The following is a 21947-nucleotide window of genomic DNA, read 5'->3' as shown; positions in this document are numbered from 1 at the left end:
AAAAACACGAGGAAGAACTAAGAAGTATGGAATCTGGCAACAGGTTTCCTCTTATGTTACTATTAAGCATTGCATACATGGTAAAGTCAGGCGTATGGAGCCTTACAGCACGCACTGAGGGTAAAATTTATAAAACTGGTGTTAAGAAAAACTGTCTTAGTTGTCCAGAGCAACCAATCAGATTCCACCTTTCATTTTCAAAGGGAGCTCTGAAAAATATAAGGTGAAATCTGATTGGTTGATATGTACAAATAAGCCAGTTTTCCTTTACATCAGTTTTGAAAAATGTTCCCCAGAGTCCCTACAGTTCCCCAGTAAAGAGCCGTAGGCTCTCCTTGTGCCACCATATGGTCCCTCCCTCAGTATGGAATCATGCTATAGGGCTCTCCCCTTAAAGAATTGATTATTTATAAAATGGACATTCGATGAAACAAGGCACAACTTTATACTGGATAGCTATGTAGGTACAGTATGGGCCCATCAATTTCCATAGGCATTGTATGGCTCTATAATAGGGCCCTTTGTAAAAGGTCGTATAGGACCTACAAACCTACCAATATATCACTGTACAAAGAGCACTGTTGTATTACCTTTTATTAAGGCAATATCGATTCATGATAACTTCTGTGATGATAAACTTCTGTGTACATTATTACAAGGTTTGTCTGTTTATTCTATTTTAAAGGACTTGTCCCTGTGTTTAATACTGAAGACCTATCCCTTGGTGGGGGTATGTCACCCTTGTGATCAGCTGAAGAGGCTGTGGCACTCTGGTTAGCACCGTGGCCTCCTCGCAGCTTACTGTGCACAGTGCCGTCCATTGGATAGCAGATATGCTTGGCATTGCAGCTCACTGAGCTCAGCTTACTAACCTCACTGTCTTATAAAGAGGCACTCACGGAGCCTGCAGTCTCTTCAAACAGCTCATCAGCGGGGTGTGGGAGGTCAGACCCCTACCAATCAGATATTGAATCTGAATTGAACACTCGGACAACCCCTTTAACCATAAGCTAGCAAAGAACTGTAGGACTTCTTTTTGGAAAGTCACATAAAAATATATCTCGACCTGCTAAATCTCAGGTTTGTCATTTATAATTAGAAGGGTTCTGCAATGACACATGGATTCACAAAACACCAAAAAGAGTATACCTTTGTCATGCACTGCCTCTTATGGCTCAGAACCAAACATAATACAACTTCATTCAGGTAGAGATGGCAGAATTGATATTTACCATGAAAAACACTCTCCTCTACCTTCTCTACCTAAGATATCTTGTGTAGCACCATCTGGTGGACTTTAATTTAAGAGGAAATATTACCTTTCATGAAATTTCTTAGTGAATTATTGTATTCCCCATAATATAACAATTCTGGAGAAACTTTGCCCATAACTATATGCTGTGCCGTTTTTCTGTTATTCCATTTCAATATTTATGAATACATTGACAAATGGCTGTTGTCACGGATCAGTGCCACTGAATGGCTATACTCTGGAGGGGCGTGACTAAGCAACTAGCTGGTTTTCACTAGAGCCTCAGATGGTGAGGATAGACTTGAGCCATTAGGGTAGTTGCCAGGGGCTAATCCAGAGCAATCCCTGAGTCAGTGGCAGCTGGTCCAGGCAGACCAGGAGATACCTGGGTAGTTACCAGAAGTTACACGCGTAGTCAGGCAGGTGGGGTCGTTACCAGGAGCAACAGTGCAGTACTGAGGGATGAGGCAGAGGAGTAGTCAGACAGGCAATAGGTCAGGGCAGGCGGCACAGGTACAGGTCAGGCAATCCGGGTCGGCAACAGGAGAGACAAGGCAAGCAGGCAGAGATCAGACGATAAGCAGAGTCCAGGAACAAAGTATAATTCAGGAGCACACGAGAGTATCAGGAACCATCAAACTCAAGGACCTTGACACTGAGGGAAGAGGGCTGAGCCACTTAAATACCTGCAGGAGAGCAAGGGTTAGTCAGTGAGGTCACCTGACCTAACCCACACAGCCCAGGGAGTGATGCGCTCTGCCCTTAGAGCAGTGTAAAATCAAACCAGCCGAACTCATGCTGTGTCCATGGCTGAGTGGAAGCTGTGGAGCGGAATCCTAAAAAGCAATACCACCTACAGACACAAGGCCCAGGACCGCAGTGGTGAAATGGGAAGCACCAACCACAGGTCACCATCGAGCGCGGCGCCCGGGACCACGGCGATAAGCGGGGGAACAGGGGCATACAGCAGCCGCTGTTACAGCTGTGACAAGTTGGGGGGGTGCCCCTACACATTCTGGCACTCACTAATCTAAGCTAACAGTTCCATTCTGTGTACAGACATATTACTTTGAAAAGGAGAATGGTAACACCCAGTTGTCAATTTATTCATATATTTCTAGGAAGATAACAGAGAAACGGCAATATACAGAGTTTTGTGAAAAGTTACTAAAACAGACATAAGAACATGGCGGCCACACACCATGAGAAGCACAGGTACTAGCTTGAAAAAGGGTCATTTCAAATGTAGGCCCAAAACCCTGCTGATGTTTCTGACTACTGCACCTCATATGGCTGATTAAAATAAAGATACACATATTTAAAATGCAAAGTTGGTGTCGGTGTGTCATCTGAAGTTGTTGTTATGAGTGATATATGGTTCCAAGGGTGGAGTGGGACCTAAAAAGAGATGTGCACCCAACAGAAGCTTCTCTTAGATGAGTGTTGTGGCCAGGGATTGTTTCAATGCTAAAACAGACATATCAGGAGAGTTGACAGGTCTGCTTAAAAAATGTGGAAAACTGCTACTAGGCAGTATAGTTGTCACACAAATTAGGACAAACCTGTGTTTTCCGCCTCAGAGCATCTGTACCCGCCAGCCTGAGAACTTCTGTATCTGGATTGAGCGAGAGGGGCGGGCCAGATGTCAGGACAGAGTCAGTGCAGGCTGTAGCTAGGCAATGGTAGGTCCAAGGCATATTTGCTAGGAGCGGAAGAGGAGAGGCTCTCAGGTGACCCCTCTTCTTCGGCTTTCCTTTCCTCCACACTCCTGGTCTCAGATTGCAGTGTAGTGACGAGGCCTGCCATAGCATAACAGCCTGTAGTGAGTAGCAGGGACAGCAGCTCCGCTCCATGTAGATTAAATAAATGCACAGTGTGGTGGCGGCTTGGGTGGCTATGGGTCCCTCTTTGGCATCAGGCCGGGACGACCACCTGAAATGCTCATATTAGGATCTGCCACTGACTGCAGTGCATTGAAGGCAATCTTCACTTTATAAGACACAATAAACCTTTGGAACAAAAAAAGTGTCTTATAGTGTGGGAAATATGGTAATCTGTTAAGTAGATATAGGGTCCCCTAACAATAACGTAATCAATCACAGGCTGTCCTACTGAAGCACCACCACAGATTACATGGAGCATTACATTGTTCTCACTAGTTCCTATAGTTCTCTACTCAAAATTCCTTAAAGAGGTTTTCTTGGAGTAAAATATTGATGATCTATGCTCAGAATAGGTGATCAATATCTCATCTGTGAAGGTCTAACTTTTGGCATCCCTGCCGATCAACTGTTTGAAGAGGTGGTGGTGCTTTGGTGGGGGCTACAACCTCTTTCTAGGCCAGTGACACAACGCTTATCTGTGATATGGCCTATGAGCAGCTCAGTCCTATTTAATTGAATGGGTCTGAGCTGCAATACTGTGAGGTGGCCACAGTGCTCATCGGAAAGCTGCAGCCTCTTTAAACAACTCATTGGGGCATGCCGGGGGTTGCATCCCCACTGATCAGATACTAATGACCTAACCTGTGGATAGGACATCCATATTGAACTCCCTTTAATATGGTTTAAAAAAAAGTACGTTTTATAAACTCCTTTAATTATTATCATTATTATTATTATTCATAAAGTTATTGAACAAAAAGCCAGGGTCAAAACGTCAAATATTGAGAATTTCTCGCAAGGATTGGACTTTGCCTTCCTCTAAGTGAACATATAAAAGGTTGACCTTATTGGGCTTTTGTTTTCATCCAACCTTACTATTTATGTACTGAAGCTAATTAATTGCATAAATTGTTTATGAATTCTTAAGAGCTCAATGGATAAACCAAGAATATCTTTTCTAAGGGTTTGTAGGACAACTGAAGAACCAAAATGTAGTGAAAAGGAAAAGAAAGGAGAAAAGGGCAAAAAATAAACTAAAGAAGAAAATGTTTATTCTTCTAGCTGATTTTCACGAGCGGCAGTGTCCTCAGTCTGAGAGTGTAATTGTCTTTGATGCATATGTATGAGTGTTCTCTGCTGATTGGTGATTGAAAGAGAGAATGGACCTAATGTCTGATGGGGCATGTTTGGCAAATCAAGCTTTGCAGGACAGATCGCATGTTATGAATTTGCATGATTCTCCCTAGCCTCTTTGCATCACAAGTTTCCATTTAGAAAATGCCTGTTTATTATTTTTTTTTTCCCATTGCTTTAATTGAATTCAAAGGCCGGCTAGAAGATGAGAATATAAAAGAGACGTCTGCATTACAGCCCCGACTGCAACTCTCTATGGCTAATAACATTACTAGTGTATCCAGAGCCGCAGCGTACATTTACACAAAAAGTCATTTTTAAAATGGTTACCATCTGCAATGTTATTTATCTATAAATTCATTTTTATTAAAACCTTGTTTCAATTTCTATAATTTACTACAAACCCTCCCAAGAATATCCGATGAGTACGCTGAGTGCTGTACTTTGCTTTGGGTCATGTTAAGAAAACAGGAGACAGTGATTTTGTTGCATTTTGAAATCAAAAGTTTGAGAAACATTTATTTTATTCACCTAAATAGCACTGATATATTCCACAGCACTTGAAACATACAAATCCTATGCAGATGTTGTCCTTGGTCAGATTTGAACCTAGGACTCCAGCACTGCAAGGGACCAGTGCTAACCCCTAAGTCATCGTCCTGAATATATATTCTTCCATATCTGTCTCGAGAGATCAGTCATCATGAATTCCCTCCTTGTAATGAACCTGTGTTTGCCTGTTAGGCAACTAGTTGTAGAAGAAGCCCTCCCCCATTGCTCTGCCTGAAATAGGAAACCAGGACTGCAATGATTTACTCTTTAGTTAAGTGGAAGAGATCAAGAAGAAATTACATCATACAACCCCTGTCCTTATGTCCTATTAGAGTGTCTGATTGTCATAGAGAGGGGTCCCATGCTGTAGCTGACTCAGGCCTTCCATATATTACATGAACGGCCATAGATCCAAATGGTTGCCATGTCTGGTTTGTTATTTGAAATCAACTGCTTGCTGGGGATCTCAAGTTACAGACCTAATTATCTCTTTGGCTCCTATGTCCCAAAATAATATGTAAATTAAACAGTAACATTAAAGAGACCCTCCAGTCCAAATCCAAAATTGACTGTATATGACAGATGCCTAGTCAGCATAACTGGTGCCCTCCATTCTTACAATGCTGCTTCCATTCGTATGTTCCTGTTCTTCTCCCACAGTTCTTTTAAGATGGCCTCCAAGGTCTGTGAGATGACATAGGCACTGAGTCCATCCTAGGACAGTGCAAGAAAGGTGTGTCTTAGAAGGTGAAGGTCACATTGAAAGTTATTCAACAGGTAACCAGAATGAATGAATGGAGGCAGCAAGGGATAAATGGGGGGCACCAAAATTTCAGTTTTGGACCGTGAGGTTGACTAGGCAACAGTTGATGCTCATGCCCAACGTGAAGAAATTTTCTCCTAGCTGACAGTCAAGATTGTCCTAATGACAATGATGACCACCAGATCCTTGTAGCACAACTTTCAAAGTGTAAATTGCACTTTTCTAGTCATGCAGAGTAAGAAGAGTGGATAAAGCCATGTTTGATATCCCTTCATGTCTGGCCACTTATTCGACCATAGCAACAACCTAAAATGTAACATACAGTAAGTACCCACAAGCGGGAGAAGAATCCAATATGACCTTTATGAAGAGATCACCCAGGACCACTGACTTTCTGATATGATGCCTGAGATGCCTCAATAAAGGAATTTGTATGCTAAAGATCGTTATCTTTAGGACCTGACATTACAGCCAATTCTCCTCCCGTTACTACTGTATTTGACCCTATTTTCTGATAATGATCATTTTCTTTCCCATTCATGGGTAGAAATGGTCTATGTGTAAATCAGCCTATAAAATACAGCCAGGGGAAGGTAATCAGGATGGGAGAGGGAATTAGGATTTATTAAACAGCTTCTTGGACTTGGAAATCATTTATTCTTCCAGCGGGCCTTGGAAAACGGTCTATTTTTCTGTTTTATTGCTTGGTTTTACAAATGGAGCTGGTGGCTGCTATAAATCAGAGTTAGCAGAGATGAGAACTGTTTCGTTTACCATCAAACCCCATCCAATAAAGATTAAAATGAATTCCCACATCCTCTAGGTTAATGCACAGAAATGCGCTTTTAAAGGGTTTTTTCGGAGGCTGGGTCTATGTGCATCTGAAGCGTATTTTGAAATTATTTTTGTTACTGCTCCTGACCATTTTTACCCTGGAGACAAATATTTGAACATGAATCAGTAAAGTGACATGAAAGAGAATTGTGAATTACATTACGCTCGATTCTGCGCATTTTAGAACCAGATTAATGCCGGCATCTTTACTGTAGGTAATGAGGGATTCTGTTTTATTTAGATGTGGTGCTTTCACTGATGTGCACTTGAAAGTAAATTATCAGCCCTTGCGAGGCCATTGGTGAACTAAGGTTAAAGAGGGCTCAATATGACTGTTAAAGCTCAGTCATTCCTAAAATAGGATTATTGCCATTGACTTTAATAGACACGTTTTTTCTTTCATGAGGAGATGTGTACATCTCGAGTCTTATAATCAGGACTTTGACCATGGTGCATTAGCGATATCATACTTTGCATTGACTATACGGTGCAAATTCGGGCAGCAAAGTGACAAAGGTCTTAGGAGCAGATTATTTAGGTATGGTCAGGATATCCCATAGATCTTGGTCGATCAACCTTTATACTTCAAGTGCTCCTCAAATACATTTAATAACTAGAATCAAGTCTTCCATATTTATGGTGTATGTTAAGGGATCAACTTCAATGCTGAAAGGCCCAAAAACCTTACAGTCCACTAGAGGGAGCTAGAAGGAAAACTCTACATGTACAGCTTGTATGCTGACCTATTTGTCTCCATGGTAACAGACAACAAATAAACCCTGTGTAGTCTGATCCTACAGACATACTACCTTACATCTTTCTAACTTAAAGTCACTATATAGAGAGTTTGTGTCTGGTCTGCTATCATGGAGACACATAGGTCTAGGAGCTGTAGACTTAAAGGGAACCTGTCACCGGGATTTTGTGTACAGAGCTGAGGACATGGGTTGCTAGATGGCCGCTAGCACATCCGCAATACCCAGTCCCCATAGCTCTGTGTGCTTTTATTGTGTAAAAAAACGATTTGATACATATGCAAATTAACCTGAAATGAGTCCTGTACGTGAGATGAGTCAGGGACAGGACTCATCTCAGGTTAATTTGCATATGTATTAAATCGGTTTTTTTACACAATCAAAGCAAACAGAGCTATGGGGACTGGGTATTGCGGATGTGCTAGCGGCGATCTAGGAACCCATGTCCTCAGCTCTATACCCAAAATCCCGGTGACAGGTTCCCTTTAAAGAAGTTGTACAGAGCGTTTATATTGATTCCTGACACCCCGACTTACTGCCTGAAGAGGAGGTGCTGACTTGCAGTGTAATTACACATGCTGATCCCACTCAATTGACATGCTCGACACGCAGAGTCATCTTGAGGAGGAAGCAGTGTTCACAGGAGAGCCGCCTCCTCTCCAAACAGCTGATTGGTGAGGGTTCGGGGGATCGGACCCCCGCCAATCTGATATTGATGACTTGTCCTGAGAACAGGTAATCGATATAAACCCACTGGACAATCCCTTTAAAACAGGACATTTGTAATTAAGATTATAAGGAAAAAGTGTTTTATTTTTTATGAACTGGAGCAAGCAAATTATACAAAGACGTAAAGTGACTGAATTCCACATTATTCATGCCTATATAAGAGATAAAGGGGGGAAAGTAAAGGTTGAACCTGCCTGTACTTCACATTTGTGGTAGTAAGCCTACCTTTTAAGATTTTAGCTTTCTTTAGCTGAACACAGATAAGATGGCTCCTCGAGGAGGTTTGGTATCTGGCAATAGATATAATTTAGTGAGCAATATCCCAATAATAGCTTTGCCGAATGAACGTCTTCACAAAGTCACCAATGTCACTCACATAGTCAACCAGAAACATTTATTGTAATGTAGACGTCATTTCATTATATTCTTGGTCTGTTGTGACTTTCATCATGGAGGAAATGGGTATCACTGGAAGGTCAATGGTATGAGAGTTCCTGTAATCTTATGATATCTTAATTGAGGTTAACCGTGATCACTTGCAGGGTCACCAGATTTAAAAAAATATATAAATTCTTTGGCATTATATTATTGTTTCGAGAATATTGAGTAGGGGCTATACTTGTTACAGATTAATATCACTACGCACCGGCCTTCAATAAAGAATAATGGTCTCCTCATTGCTGCTGAGCTTCAGCAAGATCTCCATAGATATAATAAAACACTGCCCCCGGTGGCCTAATTATAGCAAAGTCTTGAGAAATGCTTGCTGGGCATTACCAAAATCATCTTTTACACAATACATATTGCTGCAAGTTTTCCGAACAAAATGTAATTTTAGTGCTTTTTTTGTGGTGAATGTGTAAAGTAATCTAATTAAATAAAAAAGGAAGTAAGGCTAATCGGCTCGCCATTGTTTCCTGAGCGATGTTTTATGTAGTGATCTGATTTATATTCACTTTAATATATTCTTGCAAACACCATGTTATTTTCCATTATGTTCTTTTTTATTGTATATTGTATATTTGTGATGCATATGAGTATTTGTGCATAATATATATGGAGCACTGTCTATTTATAGGTCACTCGTCCATAAAAACACCAAATGATACCCATATAGTGCTATGGACTTAGGTGCATGCAATTCTATTGTACGAGCCCCATAGTTAATATTTATATGAATCTATAGGAATAGTCAGATCTCATAGGGCCCCATAGCTAAACCTCCTTGAAGGTACGCTATTGGGAATAGGAATAGTCCAAGTGTAGTGACTTTTAGAACTTCTGGAAATGTTCAAAACTGGTCAGGTATTGTTTTATAAAACTAAATAACACCCTGGGCAAAAAGTATAGTAGGGTTTCTTTCACCTATCTCATAGTAAAAAAAATAATACCACCATATAGTGTCAGTATATGGCTTCCTCCTTATACAAAGCCAACATCTCCTAAAAGGCCCACACACTATTACCATATAGTTTCCGTATAAAACTGTCATTCAATTTCCAAATAATACTACCATGTAGTGCTAAATTATACTGGGTAATTTTAGGTTTCTCGTGGGGTTGTTGTCATGGGGAGGGTCTTTTAGTGAATGGTAGCCCAGCTCCATTTCTGAGCTTGCCACCCCCAATAATCTGCCTTGTATCTGGGCTGTTTGATGAGCGTACACTTTGATCTAATGTAGATGGATGATGACTTTTGCTTTGTAGTACTTATGGAGCACTGGAAATTGCATTTGAGTATGGAAAATTGCAGCACGTTCTGAGATCACACGCCATAAAGCACAGTTCCCGAGTGTGAAGATTATGGCTACATACAGGATCCAAGTTGCATACAGCAATGATAAACACAGAAGGGAGGGGTTCCCCTAGCAAAAATCTAAATGAGACCCCCATATCGTGCCTGCTATGCTATCCAGGACAAAAGGGCTTGGTGTTTAGGTCTCTTCCACATGTTCCATCCTATGACTCTTGGCCAACGTCAATTCTTCTGACCACCCAGTGGTCAATGCTGAGCCAGTCACTTCGGTAGGAGGCCATAATATGGCACCCTTAAAAGTCTATGGAACGACATTGTACCCCTGTATCATATTCCATCAGATACTGTTATTAAAGAGACATTATCTCCAAAAAGCATTGCTTCTAAGGGGAAATGCCTTCCTAATATTGGGCCATATGGTGGCGCCAAACGGCATTACATGGCGTGCCTATAGATTTCTTTTATAGAGCCATTTGCTGCCATGTTATCACAGATTTTTTTCATCAAAGTTGCCCAACTCACTAATCAGGTGCCATGTTCTTTCCACCCCCCACACAAATATTTGAGGCCAAAAGTGGACACCAAAAAATTGTAAAAATTAGTTGACGAATCTAATAATTGACCGTTCATCCAGCTTTACAGCTTTCTTGTCATTTTCTTGGACGCGATAAGCATTCTTCCTGTTTATGTCAAATTAAATTTATGGGCAATGAAAAGAATACAGGACGTAAAAGAGGTGTCATCCTTCTGCCGCTAGTTTCAGGTTGTGTCAGCATTTTACCCGTTCAGAAGAAAGCTCAGGATGCAAATTTTATATATATTATATCTTTTGCATCAAAAAAAAAAAAAAAAGAAGGGTCACAGTTGATATAATGTATTTTACCATGGAAACAAAACGACGAGCGCATGCCTCCCCTCCCCCACCGATACAATGGTAGCAGTTACTCTGCTGTAAAATCCACCTAATGATAGACCATAGAGACAGATACAAAGGATGGAGTCTAAGCTGCTAGATTGCAATGGAAGTGTGCAAGGAATTTTATATATGTCTGTTTTCTATTGTTTCTAATTATTTGCCTTGGCTTATATATGAATAGGATTACAGAACTTTATTATTATTATTATTAGGCTATTGTATATGGGCTCAACATATTATACAGAGCTATGCACAGAGGCTGTATTTCTCAGTGGGGCTGACAGTGTAGCTTCCTTCTCTATGGCATCCTCACATGTTAAACATACGTACATGTGAAGGTTGATTTATTATTTAGAAACTATTTGACCTAAAATATAGCTATGTTTTTCTAATGCTTGATGAAACACCACTACCCCCATCATGTAAATATACGGGGCGCATACAAACTCTATATAGGTGTCATGCTGGTCAGATTAGAACCCATGTCCCCAAAGGTGGGAATCTGTCCCCGACTTACTATATGCTGCCCTCACTGACACCGATTTCAGAGGTCTGTCACTTATCTGCTATTGTAAAGTGTTTTCCGAGGACTTACTGTATAACAATGGCAGCACATCCTGGAGAAGAAGAGTCACGTGCTGCCAGGGAAGAGTCCGGCTTAAAGGGGTTGTTCGGGATCAGAGCTAAACCCAGACATACCCATAATCTCACCCCCTCGGCTTGAGAATCGAAGCAATTCATGCTCCAATGCTCTCCCTTGCCCTGCGCAGGATTGTTCAGGGCAAGGGCTCTTTATTTACTATAACACACTGCAGGGCGGAGGCTTCCGCCCGTCAGTGTGTTCGGTGACGTCAACGGCTCTGATGGGCGGGCTTTAGCGGTGCCGTAGCCGTTTTACAGGCTAGGGCAGCGCTAAAGCCCCCCCCCCCCCCATCAGTGCCAGTGATGTCAACGGGCTCACTGCTGGGCGGAAGCCTCCGCCTGGCAGCCTGACGGAGAGACCGGTTTGTCACCGGAACTCCACAAAATGCCTTTGCCCTGCGTGATTCAGCACAGGGCAAAGGAGAGCATAGGAGCATGAAATTAAGCATATTGTTAAAAGGCTTTTCTCACTTCAGCATATAACATGTAGAGAAAGTTACTACAAGGCACTTACTTATGTATTGTGATTGTCCATATTGCTTCCCTTTCTGGCTGGATTCATTTTTCCATCACATTACACACAGCACGTTTCCATGGTTATGACCACTCTGCAATCCAGCAGTGGTGGCCGTGCTTGCACACTATAGGAAAAAGTGCTAGCCTATGTGTGCAAGCGTGGATACAGCCACCATTGAGGCCGGTGCTTTTTCCTGTAGTGTGCAAGCACGACCACCACTGATAGATTGTAGGGTGGCCATAACCATGGAAATGAGCAGTGTATAATGTGATGGAAAAATGAATGCAGCCAGCAAAGGAAGCAATATGGACAATCACAGTACATTAGTAAGTGCCTTGTATTGACTTTATCTACATGATTAATGCCAGTTGCTGAAGTGAGACAAGCCATTTAAGATCATAGCTGTAGGAATACTCGTTAGCATTGATCTGGCTGTGTAATACTGCCACCGATTACCCGCATGCTTAAAAATCGTCATTTGCCGGCGGCAGATCGTGACATCTAATCACGATCTGCTGCCGGCAAACAATGATTCAGTATGGGGACGAGCTGTGGCATTAGCTCATTATTAGGGATTAGCAAAGTGAAGATCCGAAGTCGCTTCATTCAAAACTTTGGTTTAATGCTGTACAGAGATATGGAAATCAGTTGTACGATAGTCGGATAGTCGATGAGTGACAGACCAATGAAATCAGCGGGGTTGTCATTACTTTATGCTGCCCTCTTGAGTTCATGTCAGGTTCCCTTCATAACCACTCAACTGCTGAGAACATTTTCCCAATGAAGTGATCCCTACATATTCCTTAAAGGCATTATCTTACAAATGTAAAACTATTTTTTGCTCACTTATCCTCGGAGGACCTTTTCTTCCCTTTTTGTGGGTGGGAAGCAACGCACATGAGATAATTAAGCACCTGCATCTCCCAGGATGAATTGCAATTAGCTTTTCTTAACCCCTTCCTCCCCGTATAAAAAATAATTCCTCACATATGCCTTAGAGATACACATAGTAATTTCCTTCTCCACTGTCTAGCTATTTATTTCTATAAATTACGAAGTAGAGATGAATGAATGAAAGGTGCTTGGACTGCTTCACCTGCTTCTCTATGAGATCACTACATTGGCCATGAGAGCGGGGAAGCTACTGGTTAGTCCACCTCTGAATAGAGGAGAAGATGGACCAGAAGGATAAACAGCAGGGGGCGCTGCCAGAGAGGTAATACAATGTACATAAAAAACTGAACAATATTTTTATTGCATGTATAGTGCAAAAATACTTAATTTAAAATGTCCTATCCATTCCATAGTGATACTTTTCGGGGAATGGTCTTTTAACTTTTTGTATTATTGATTTTATTTTAAATCAATAATTTGCATGTGTATGTTCTCTATAGAAACACCAGGTTCCTCGAGGACGAGATTGGGAAATACTGCCTTACAAGGACAGCCAATTCAACAGAAATTAGTCGCTTGCTCCTGAATTCTGGGCAAATTTTTTTTTAACCAATATCAGTAAGCAGTCTGTTATAAATTAGGTAAATGGCTTGTGGAGAGTGCACTCATTCAGACTGCAGTGGTTACTTTGCAGGACTTCCTGTAATAAATCAAGTGCAATAGAGCTTGCTTATATTCTAGCTACACCTAAGGTTACTTTCACACTTGTGTTGTGAAGATCCGGCAGGCAGTTCTGTCACCAGAACTGCCTGCTGGATCCGGAAATCTGTGTGCAAACGGATAGCATTTGTAGACCAATCCGGATGCGGATCCGTCTAACAAATGCATTGAAACACCGATCCGTCTATCCGGTGTCATCCGGAAAAACTGATCCGGTATTTATATATATTTTTTGCATTCTTAAAGGTTTGCGTATGCGCATACCGGAAAACCGGATCCGTTTTGCCGAAACACTTGCTGTCGGATCCGGCATTAATGCATTTCAATGGCAAGTGTTCCGGAATTTTAGATGGAGACAATACCGCAGCATATTCTGCTGTGTGCTGCCTGAAGACGATGAGGAAATGATTTTTATTAAATATCCCCAGGGGCGGACTGGGAATATAAAGTGGCCCTGACAAAACAAAATAAAAGTGGCCCCCTTATTGTAGTGGGGTCCTAATTGACAGAATGTGGGGAAAATACTGCCCCATCAGAACCATATACCACAGTGCAGCACAATATGTTGCTCCAAAAGCTGTCTCTTTGTGGTGGCCATCAATAGCTGCCATTTTCTGTCTCCTTCTCCAGTTGTCTCTGATTAAAATATGGAGCAGGGGCTTAGGAGGTGAGATTCAGACCGCAGCAGTTGAATTCAGGAGAGCATGTGCAGTCTGCCAGTGGCAGAGAGGAGATTTTGGCAGCCAAGAGATTTGGTCTATGGCCAAGAGATTCATTTGGCCCTGTATTGTTACACTATTTTCCATATAAATAAGAATAAAGAAAAAAAATAACCATAACTGGAGAACAAACAGAACACTTACTAGTGTCCTCCTTTATATCTTTTTAGCTACAGCTCTACTCATTCCTATATTCCTCCTATATGGCCACACCGCTTCTTAGACTACCCGATGCACACTGTGCTTTGGTAGTCCAGGACACTTCCTACTTGTCCAGCCCTGTAATTGGATTGGCCCACACTGCCCATGTGAGCAGTGCTGGTCAATCTGAGGGCGGAAGGAAGTGATGTGGGCTAACACATGCACTGTAGGCATCAGGTAGTCTGAGAAGTGGTGCAACTGAAGGAGCCTGGAAATTGGTGGACCTGCAACTGAAAAGGTGAAAAGAAAGGTAAGTGTTCTGTTTGTTCCTCAGTCTGGGTTGGACTGGCCCCCAGAGGGCTAAAGGATCCTCCAATGGGCCCCATCTCTAATACCACAAAGGCACACATTTGGAGCTGTTTTTGGAGCCAATCATCTAATATTTCTGTGACTGAAAACCTAGACTAGATCATGGATGACAAAGGGGTTGAGCCTCTAGAATAATTTCTTTGGTAGGTCCAAGGAACTCTAGTCCAAGACTGTCCTCAGTTAATGTGATGTTTTTTCCTTGAACCAGAGGGTCACTTTAGATGATCCCCCAATGTGGGTCATGTTTTATCTACACCCAAGTATGTCATTGCCCTGACCCCCTCCATATTGTCACATTATCTCGTCACTTTTGTAAGGTCACTTTTTACGGAGCTGAACCTTTTATCTGTACATGTCATTCATGGATAGCACCATAACTTTTGCCAATAAAAGCTTATTTACGGTCGCTGAGGTCCAACACATTTAACGTGTCATTGCCTTTACATCCCACACAAGGGTTGACTCTGATATCTATGAAACGTCTCCGGACCATAAGGGCACTTTATTTGGACATCAGACAAGCACTTCACCCCGTTAAACCTAGGGTCACCATTAACTCACGTTTAACTGACCCTGTAATATGGTCATAAACTGGTAGATTTGATGAGAAAAAAAAGGGGGGGGGGGGAATTACTATTCTGTTACATTTTTCAAAACCACCTTGAAAATAAAAAAAGACCCTGAGATGTTTCTCCACATATCTAACTGCTCAGCCACAATTATTTATTTTCAAACAGTCTTTTGGGGGTAATGTTCCATTTTCTTATTTCACACTCCTTTTTCTCATAAATGAACCATTGCTTCCATAAATCATTATGAAAACAGAGACTAACGCTGAGCCTGAAAGGTTGAGAGATTTATGTAACACGTTTATGTTTCCAATTTTCTCATCCCGGAGCCCGAGCCTGCTACAGCTAAGCTAATAAAGGCAACTATTAATATTTCTTGTTGCCCGGCAACCATGGGGAAGAGAGTAATGGCTTGAGCTTGGAAAATAGATGACCGATAAGAGAAAAAAAAAATTTCAATTCTTTTATCATCTCTAGGGAAAGAGGTTTCACACATACATGATGATAAATGAGGGGGGAGGTCAGGAGGAGAAAAAATACATATACATTTATATTTTCTCCCTTTCATCCATTATGTGTTCAGGGTCCATATAAAAGGGTTGAAACTGGGATCAACGTGAAAACAGAAAAAAAAAATCCAAAAATTCTCAGCAAATTTTTAATAATCAGTTATTTACCCTTTCGAAGACTTTCTCGCATCCTAGGAGTTAATGGCAGTGGGACTCTCCGTGCTTGGAAATATCACATTTCTGCCATAAATTTTGCATTTTCCTGAGGAATCTTATTACAATATTTATTCAATATGTTTCATTATGGAGAAAATTTGCATTTGTTTGGATTTGCATGAAGGCCCCGAGTAGTAAGGACCATTTATAACTTTCTAGTGAACACACTGACAGGCTTCATATATACAGCTCACCCTCAACAAGATGAATATTCTCCCCTCTGCCAATAACCCTTACAGTCCCAGATGGTGAATATCAATAATTCCACTTTAAATTTCATTTTTGAAAATGTATTTTAATATTGAAACATTTTCCATAAGCAGAGTTTATGTGCTGTTTTATCATATTTTATGGCTGGCACTGGTTGGAACCCTGTGATAATACATTTATGGAATACGTAGGTGACTTATTAATAACACATCCACCGTGCATTGTAAATGACTATAGTTATAAAGAAAGCAAATAATAAAACACAAGCAACGAGGTGCAAGTTAATTGCATAATTTAGCAAAAGGCAATGAAGGTTTTATTGCCATGCAAAATGCTGTCAGTTCTCTTAATATTCCTAAGAACTCATGAGCAAATAAAACGGCATATATTATTTATAAGGGGATGAATGATTATCCGCTTTAACATTGTGATTAAAAAAAGGAAATAGGAAATCATTAGATTAACTGACTTCAGAATTGACAGAGGAAGATTAGGATGGTTTCATCACGTTTTGCTTTTTTTTTCATTATTACATTGCTATTAAGTGCTCAAAATTTCCAAGTTTCAATTTGATAAGAATTTTTCAAACTGATTAGTTATTACTATTCTTATCAGTTGGATTTAGAATTTAGCTTACATGACCGTTTATGAGCTGTCAGGAGCTCAGAGGGCTACAGCCGTCAGAGCAGCTCCCTGATTGATTCAGTGTAAAGCAGAGAGCTTGCAGTTAGTCTGCAAATGCACTGAAACTGAAAGCTGTAGAAAACCCCTTCCCTTCTACATTCTACTCTCTTTTTCTATCTACTACTAGTCTTGGCTAAAAAAAAGATGCGTCAAAACCTTCACTTGATATCTTAGGTCCCATGCACACCACAGAGCTATAGGCAGAAATTGTGCCATCATAGTTTCTCCACATAGTACAACATTAGGGTCCGTTCACACAACCGCAAACCGCAAATCCAAAACATGGACACCGACCGTGTGCATCCCGCATTTTCCCCTTCTGCAGGTCCCACACTGTGGAACAAATTCCTATGGACAAGAATAGGACATGTTTTGTTTTTTGTTTTGGTTTTTGTGGGGCCACAGAATAGACATAAGGATTCATACAGCACACAATGTGCTTTCCGCATCTTTTGTGGCCCCATTGAAATGAATAGGTCTGCATCCAAGATGCAGAAGAAAAGTACGGTTTTGTGAATGGGGCCTTACATATATACTCTGCCTTTGAAGTAAAGCTTCTCGGTCAACTACCTTTGTAATACAGTATCCAATGGAGGACGATGCATAAAGAGAATCACTAAGGTCATTATGAGATAACTGTTCATGGCCAATAATAATTTGTAATTACATAGAGTAATCAGACTATTGGAACAGATTCTCTGCTCTCATACCATGCGTAATTAAGAGAATTTAACATTCAGTACGTGGACCATCATGACAGGGTAAGAAAGGAAAGACCAAGTTATGGGAATGTCACACTAAGCTCAATTTCATCGTGGTCAACCATTCAGTAGATGATCTATTTAACCGGTTCAGGATGAGGGTAATTTGGTTTTTAGGACCAGACACAATTTAGCTGTTTTTCACATGCATCAGTAGCTGTTTTATTTATTGGGCTAGGAACATGATTTTTTCTGTGTTTTTGAAAGGAATAATTTCCGATTCTTTTTCATATTGTTTTGATACACATACTTTAAGCTTTTTCATTTTTACACTTTAGGCTTCTAAATTGAAACAAATATGAAAAATATGCTTTTTTACACATAAGCTATTTTTTTCTGGTAATAATATATTACTCTAAAATAGACTTTCGATTTGAGTTCATCATTGCCTAGAGTAAATGTTGACACAGTATATTACATGTCCAATGTCGGGTAATTGGGTCTTGGCTAATGGTACGAGAATAATTTATGTGGGGAGCTTTTTTTTTATACTCTGTCCCTTGAAGGTTAGAAAAGATCTTATAATTATATTTTTTTGGTTTTTGCATTATCATTTTCCACTGTAATGGGGACTGCATATGGAAAACCTAACCAGATGCAGTGACAATAGTTACTATTAGTGCTGTGATGGGTCTAGTTAGATCCAGCAGAAGGCTCCTAGCAATGTAATCCCCAAAATCCTGTGACCAGTCACACGATCACCAGGACAAATAGAGACAGCACTGTGCATGCAAGGACAGAGAAGACAAAAGTGATTAAAACAGATTCTGTCTTCTCTCCAGGCTTCCTGACAGTCTTTCACTGTGGGGGACCCAACATTCAGCTGTCCAATTGATCAGGTAGTCGGCTAAATCACGCACTATACATATTCTATGGTGTGGGTTAGAGACCTGGACTGCCTACTGTAAGTATACTGCAGGTGGTCCTTAAAGGGGTTCTCGGGGAATGATTTTAAATAGCAGAGAGCAGCCTGTCCTAGAATGTGAGCAGGACTGGTTACCACCACTTGCAGAGCTGCCTAGGGGGTTTAGGGAGCAGGGTCTCACTGCACACTAGGCTCTGGCTCTTGCATATACTATATATTGGTGAGTTTTTCTGTCAGGCTGCTCAGCCATGATGTCATATCATAGGCAGGATGACATCATTACCGTCTATTGTAGAGTAGTGTAGTGAGGCCCTGTTCCCTCAACCCCCTAGGAAGCTCTATAAGTGGAGAGGCAACCAGTCCTACTCACATTCTAGGACAGGTTGCTGTCCACCATTTTAAATCATTCCCAGAGAACCCCTTTAAGTACCACCTGCAGTATACTTACAGTGGGCGGTCCAGGTTTCTAAAGCCCACACCATAGTATGGTTAAGTTAACTGGTTAAGTCCTAAAAGTGCTTATAAACAAGTAATATAAATACCAATACCTTGATGCAAACCACTGTGTGGATCCATACGATGGACCTGAGGGTCATCTGTTTACTGTATATGGTGTCTTTGTGAGGAAGATGTCTCTGTAATAGAGAAGACAACGGAACATGCCAACTCCATAACTAATTAGAGGTAGATGTACAGTAAGGACCTATAGCCATCTCTTAATGTTGTGCTGTGTTGATCCAACACGGGTCCAGAGTACAGGCGCATACATGAGTCAAAATGAAAACCCATGTTTTACCTTTACTCCTAATATGACCTATCAGAGCACATGTATGCTTCAAGCACCAGTAATATCTGTAAAGGGATTTTTCCATAATATTACTAGGATATTTCATCACTTTTTTTTTCTTTTTTTACTTGATTAATTTTATTATTTTATTAATTTTTGAAAACACTTTTTTTTTTACCACCGAGGTGGTGGGGTATGACTGCTGGGTCTAACAGTGGTTGGATGTTGCGGTTCCCTTATATATTTTTCTTGAACAGCAGCGCTCCCAGCCAACCATTGTGCAGGGAACCCCAACACAGCCCCAGTCACTTGAGTAGGCCTGTTTTGCAGTTCCCTGCTTGGCGGGTGGTAAGGATCGCTGACAAGCTGAAGAGATAGGCCAGACCCCTATAATCACATTATGTTATGAAATATCCTAATGATATAGAAAGAAGGGAATACCTCTTTGAGATCCCTATCAAGAGTCCTTCAGATCCTATCTGATTTTAACACCAGTAAATCTGAGAATTCAGGGTGAAATATCTCGTCTTGCAGCTGCTAAATAAACATGAAGGCTCATTATACTGGAGCTGGGAACAACTGCTTCAGGAGGAGCCTTTGGCAGACACAGTATAGTAGAAGCTGGTAAAAAGAACCTGAAAGTTCTTTTCTAATGAGTCAGTTCATTAAGTAAAGCATTTGTCTGACGCCATTGGAGAGGTTGACTGTACAAAACAGTGTGTATATATTAATAGGGTAATTAAAATATCACTCTGCGTGTGTTTGAAAGGCTGCCAAATTTGCAGTGGTTACCGCGTCAGGCAATTAGGCTTGAATATTTCCCGGGGAGAATACAGATTGTTCTTGGCGAGACAGGAGTGACTTCAATGAAAGTGGGCTTTTCCTTATACTTTAATAAGCCTGGTGGTCAAATGGTGACAGCACAAGCAATCAACCCACATCGTGCTAGGCTGAAAGTACTTAATCAGCAACTTCTAAGTCATGTTTCTGCTCAAAGGAAGGCAAAGAGGAACGTCAGGAGGAACAGAGAATGGAGGTTGATGCTCTGACTGAAGGGGACTTCTTCCAGGGTTATTCAACTCATTCAGTAGCTCTAGAACCTCAATGATCAATGCATGTGCTCCATCAACCTATAACGATACCATTGAAAATGTTTCTTAACCTAAGAAATCATCCATTATTCCATTCTACAGATGAAACTTCTTCACATAGTCCTCATGACCTCTCGCTTATCTCCTTAATTTGTCTTCTACACTTTTCTAGTGCAGCTAATGGAGACATTTCTAAGGCCATGTTTCAGGCATCCTTATGCTATTTTATAATAATTTATCCAATTTTACACTAAAACTTTATTTAGGACTGGCTCCTTTTGGTAGAAATTATGTATCATAAACTGCATTGTCTAAACCCTGCCTACTGTCCTCTTAGGCAATGCCATACATTAAATGTATATAACTGCATGCAAAAAAAAAAGTATATAAGCAATTACTGTAATATACCCCTAACCCTTAGGCCTGAGGGTCAGAGAAATGACTCAAATGACCAGCCCAGTGCCTAAGGGCTCCAGAAGCTTCCTTGATGTTAGGACTCCTGAAGCCCAGGAGAAAATACCTAACTTGATGAGTGGTAAAGAGTGACAATAACTTTCCACTTCACTTTAGGTCAGTGCCAAGGAGCTGGCAGATCTGCTGGAGTCATTGGCTGCTCAGAAAAATTGGAAATGTCATCATATGGACTGCGCACATGTAGTTATGTCATAGCCATGGCAGGAAGCAAGACTGTTCTCTGGACCCTGGGAAATGGAGTATTGTCATGTTCCTCACTATAGCATTCACTGTTATGGGAGCAATGTAGCTATCACTACTTGGGGGGGACGATATGTGGAATTCACTATTATAGGTAGCACTCATTATCACGGAAGGCCCTATGACCTTCGGGGGGGAAATGTCATGTTCAATTCTGAATGTACGGCATATACTGCTATAGTGGAAGGGTGGCTGGCTATGTATGTATTGAATGTCATATCTACTGGCTTATACACTGGGTTCTGCTGTGCTGAAGATCTGTTGGCCTTTGGACATAGCGAGTAGTGTTGGGGGGCGTGAATATTCGAATAGTGAATATTAATCGCGAATATTTAGAATATAGTGCTATATATTCGTAATTTTTTATATTCTAGATTTTTTTTTTTCATCAGTAACCTCCCTTCTTGCTTGTGGGCCAATGAGAAGGCTGCAATGTCTTTGTCTGAGCTTAGCAACATCCCTAGCAACCAATAGGAAAGTTGCCTACCCCTTACTATATAGGAACCTCCCCAGCAGCCCTTGTATGCAGTATTTAGCAGATCTAAGAGAGACAGCAGTGTTATTGCTATACTCTCTGCTTTCCTGTGTCATTACATTAGATAGTTAGGTAGCTTATATATATATAATACAGATAGCTAGTGGTAGATAGTCAGTGTAGGTTAGATAGTGATATAGTGTATTTGATAGGTTCTGCTGTCCATACATACATGCTACATACATAGTGCTGTATGTATGTATTTATGTATGTATGTTACATACATACATACATAGTGCTTTGATGTCACAAGTTCACAACAATACTTAGTGCACCAATCAGTAATAAGTAGTCAGACCTGTTAAAATGTGAAGTTGCACGTATTGCACCTAAATATTTGCATCATTGGGGCCGATTTCGCAATCGCGAATATATTGGAGCACTCTATCTGCATATAAAGCTATTGTAATGTTCTACCATGCCAACCATTT

At 40.9% G+C, this 21947-nt stretch overlaps 1 protein-coding gene across 3 annotated transcripts in view; it reads left to right on the top strand.

Annotated features, from left to right (window-relative positions):
• TOX2 (TOX high mobility group box family member 2) overlaps positions 1 to 21947 on the top strand; it is a 119108-nt gene that overhangs the window by 79522 nt on the left and 17639 nt on the right. The gene's annotated exons all lie outside the window — the stretch shown is intronic.

The sequence above is a fragment of the Bufo gargarizans genome, chromosome 6 (genome assembly GCF_014858855.1).
Source record: "Bufo gargarizans isolate SCDJY-AF-19 chromosome 6, ASM1485885v1, whole genome shotgun sequence".
In the NCBI taxonomy this organism is placed as follows: Eukaryota; Metazoa; Chordata; class Amphibia; order Anura; family Bufonidae; genus Bufo; species Bufo gargarizans.
Note: the sequence above shows the minus strand (reverse complement) of the source record. Positions and strands in the feature narration are given on the sequence as shown.